The sequence below is a fragment of the Berghia stephanieae genome, chromosome 4, assembly GCF_034508935.2.
Source record: "Berghia stephanieae isolate SIO BIC M18660-M18661 chromosome 4, UCSD_Bste_1.3, whole genome shotgun sequence".
NCBI classification, from domain to species: domain Eukaryota; kingdom Metazoa; phylum Mollusca; class Gastropoda; order Nudibranchia; family Aeolidiidae; genus Berghia; species Berghia stephanieae.
The window spans coordinates 61,725,464-61,729,817 of NC_088363.1; the positions used below are offsets into that span (position 1 = coordinate 61,725,464).

A 4,354-nucleotide genomic window follows, 5' to 3' on the forward strand; every position below is an offset into this window, starting at 1 on the left:
CTCTCTCTCTCTATCTCTCTCTCTCTCTCTCTCTCTCTCTATCTCTCTCTCTCTCTCTCTCTCTCTCTCTCTCTCTCTCTCTCTCTCTCTCTCTCTCTCCCACTACTACAACCACCACCACATTATAATCATTTCAACCACTACGACATCCACTACTACAATCACCACATCACTACAACCACCACAACCACATCATCACTACCTCAATACCTCAACTACTACGACTAACACCACATCATCACTCAAACTAAGTAAATTGATAGTGTGCTCTTGAAATCTACATCTGTTCCCCATCTGAACCATTCCCCTTTATCTTACTTTTTCCTCAAGTCCTTTTAATTGTAGACCTAGAATGTTTTACTATCCAATGTTCTTCCTTTTTCTTGCTAGCGCCGTATAACCCTTAAAAACAATAAACAATCATCACTTCTACTACCACCACATCACCATCACTACATCACTACAACTACTACTACAACCACCACCACCACACCATTATCATTATGACTATTATTACAACCACCACTGCATCATCATTACCACTACTACTACTACAGCCACCACCACCACCACCACCACCACCACCACCACAACATCATCACTACCACCACTATTACAATCACCACCACATCATCATCATGACTACCGTTACAACTACCACCACCACTTCAACTCATAATCCCTTCAACTACCACCACATCATCATCACTACCACAACTACAACCACCACCTACACCACCACCACATCATCACTACCACCACTACTACACCCGCTACCCCTAGATATTTTGAGCTTCAGTTCATTTGAAAAAAAAAGCGGTCTTTGGTATCTTATAGTTCAAAATAGATAGGATTTTGTGTGCAGAATTTCCTCTTTCGGCCTTCAGTTCTGTCTGAAATTTTTAATTGGCATCTCTGAGTATAGAACAGTCAATTATTGGAAAAATGTCCATTGTACTATCAGCCTTTTTGTTTAAAGGACTTTTCGTAGGCAAAACACATGCTTTTGTTTGTGTTGAACGTGTATGCCATACATAAGACAAAAATAGAGAAAAACTTGTGGGCGACAACTATCCACCAGGTGAAGACCTTCATGGACATACTGCTCATAGAGCTGAAGTTTGTTTCCGTTTTTCAAGCGTAGACTATAACAATTGCTTACTTCCCTCAGTTTGATAAATCGTATATTCTTTGCCATGAGCTACACATGGTGTAAAAGATATAAGCATTTGACAGGGGGCAAAGATTTTCATAGAGGCAGTAATTACAAGTAATAGCGTGCAATATGTATTTTGGTCATCATGTCATGCGCCATGAATAATATCAATCAATGTCATTCAAATTGCATGTGTTAAGTAGGCCTCTCATAGAATATTATGTATATTATACGTAGACCAGGCCTTTCATAAGTATTATGGAAATACTGAGACTAGGCCTCTCACAAAATATTATTTATATACTTAGACTAGGCCTTTCACAAAATATTATGTATATTCATAGTCTAGGCCACTTGCAAAATATTATATACTATACTGTTTGTTATATTAGGACTAGACCTCTTGCAAAATATTATGTATATTAAGACTACAAACGACTTAGTTGAATCAAGTCTTGAAAATCTTGAAAGTTAGAAAGCCCCAGGATTAGACAAGAATCAATTATGAACTAGATGTGAAGTCAAAGAATTGAGTTGTTTTTCCTGCATTTTGTAATCTGTTACTGCTATTTGTTACAGATATTTGATGTCATCAAGCTCCAGGAATCGAGATTGGCCATGTGTGCCCCCTCGTGGATCTTTACCTTGCAATTGGTGAGGGGGCTTGAGGCACACGGGAGGGCAAAGGTGTAAATCCCGGTCGACCGTCACGAGACCATCCCGGGTATCGAGCCAACGAGCCACATGAGCTGCTCGCCCCGGTGTGTGACTAAATTTGATCCAAACCCGGTGCCCGAATAGCAGCCCTATCCCGGGCGCCACACTATTGTCCTTATGTCGAGTCCCAAACAGTCCCGTCAATGGCGAAGCGGTCTGCCGCCTAGCCAAATAATACCGCGTTCGTGTCGCCCGGGTCGTCGGCACGTCCGAGAAAAAAGCAAACGTCCCATGCATCAATCGATTCGCGGCCTGCCGATTGGAAAATGCGACGGCGGGGATGGCGAACTGACGCGTATATTGTCCCTGAACGTCGAGAGCCAGAGTATGGAAAAAAATGAGCTTTTATCAAAGCTACTGGCCGTTCATTGCGTTGATATCCTCCTTTTACAGGAGACCCACCTTTATTCAGGCGCGCAATCTTCCCGATTCCAGATCCCAGGCTATACGGTGGTCCAACGCGAGGACACTTCGAGGCTCAAAGGAGGGGTTAGCGTTTACGCTAAAGAGCCATCGAAGGTAAGGGTCATTGAGAGCGTAACGGACAGCAATGGGGTGAACCGAATTTCCGTGGAAGTAGGTGGACTGTGTTTGCATAATATTTACAAACCACCTAGAGCGACTTGGACTACACCACCGGTACCGGTGGTCAGCCATCCTTCCATCTGTCTGGGAGACTTTAATAGCCACCATCACGAATGGGGCTACCGAGACTGCAACGAGGCAGGAAGACAACTCCGCTCATGGATGGACTGTAATGATCTACACCTAGTGTACGATCCTACAGCCAAGGGTACCTTCCGGGGTACCCGCCATAAGAAGGAGTATACTCCAGACCTCACCCTCGTAACGAAAGGCGCGAACGGTGAACCGTTGCAGGTCCTCGGGGACTTTCCGCATAGCCAGCACAGGCCGGTTCTTGTCACAGCTGGGGTGACAATACCGAGGGTGCAGTCTCTCCCACTTTGCAGATGGAATTTCAGGAAGGCTGACTGGGAGGAATTCAGTTCCTATATCGAGCAGGTCTGCCCTGCCATTCCTCCCAAGTCCAAGAATATAACCAGATTTAGTAGGCTACTGGTTAAGAGCGCTCAACGCTCTATTCCACGGGGCAAACGGAAATTCTACACCCCTTGCTGGACAGCAGAGTCGGAAGAGCTGTACCGAGAGTACCAGCAGACCCAGTCCCAGGACACAGCCGATAGACTACTCCAGTCTCTGGCAGAGGGAAGGAAGCAACGGTGGCAGGAGACCGTGGAAAGTCTCGACTTTACACACTCCAGCCGCCACGCTTGGCGTTTGATAAAGAAATTGGACCCAGATCGGAATTTCGCGAAGGCTGCACCGGAATGCGAGGCAGACACAATTGCCAAGAATATTAAGAACCGTAGCAAGCGGGTCCCTAATCAGGCTTTTGAGCGCGGTGTCCGCAAGGCGTACCGTACGATTTTGGACTCGCTACCTGCGGAGGAGTCGGACTGGACGGCCCCGTTCAGTCCCCGAGAAGTGGGTGCAGCCATTAGCGAAGTGAAGAACGGCAAAGCAGCTGGGATAGATGGTGTATATCCCGATATGGTGACGCATCTGGGCCCCAGGGCACGGGCCTGGCTAGCAGAGGCAATGTCTGACATCCTTGCAAACGGAAAGCTTCCACAAGTGTGGAAGCATGCGAAGATAGTTGCCATCCTGAAGCCAGGGAAGCCGGCGAAGGAGGCAGACAGTTACAGACCCATATCGCTGCTGAGCTGTCTTTACAAACTGTTGGAGCGTGTTCTATTAAACCGATGGGGGCCGGTCCTAGACGCTGCCCTGCCACCTGAGCAGGCAGGCTTCAGGGAAGGGAGGTGCACCACGGAGCAGGTCATTGCCCTTACAGAGCATATTGAGCACGGGTTCGAGAGAAAACAGCAAACAGGTGCTGTGTTTATAGACCTATCAGCGGCGTACGATACGGTCTGGTGCGATGGGTTAATGCTCAAACTTGCAAAAATCATAAGGTGCAAAAAGACCTTGAAGTTGTTCTCTTCGATCTTAGGGGAAAGGCAATTCCACGTCGCGCTGGGAGACGCCACGAGCAAAGTTAGGAAATTGAAGAATGGGGTCCCTCAGGGGTCGGTACTTGCGCCAATGTTGTTTAACGTTTACATTAGCGATATGCCGAACACTTCCTCCCTGAGGCTGGGATACGCAGACGACTGGGCACTCGTTACTCAGAGTAAAGTGTGGACCCGTCTCGAGAGCGTACTCAGCGAGGACGTCACCAGACTCAAATCCTACTTTGACAAGTGGTACCTGAAGATGAACACTTCAAAAACCGTGGCCACTGCATTTCACTTATGCAGTGGTTGGCACACCCGTAAACTGAATGTCCTAGTCGGGGACCAGCCACTCCCATATGAGCCGCGTCCAAAATACCTAGGGGTGACGCTGGATCGCAGCCTTACCTATCGGGTTCATCTCGAAGGGGTTGCCCGGAAGATA

The 4,354-nt window shown here is 47.4% G+C and overlaps 1 long non-coding RNA gene across 1 annotated transcript in view; it reads left to right on the plus strand.

Moving 5' to 3' along the window:
- The window catches only part of LOC144972061 (uncharacterized), a 9,572-nt gene extending 7,684 nt beyond the window's left edge, over window positions 1-1,888 (plus strand). The window contains exon 5 of the long non-coding RNA XR_013645252.1: window positions 1,736-1,888. This is a non-coding gene — a long non-coding RNA (uncharacterized LOC144972061). The remainder of the gene's footprint in view (window positions 1-1,735) is intronic.
- Window positions 1,889-4,354: the final 2,466 nt, after the last annotated feature.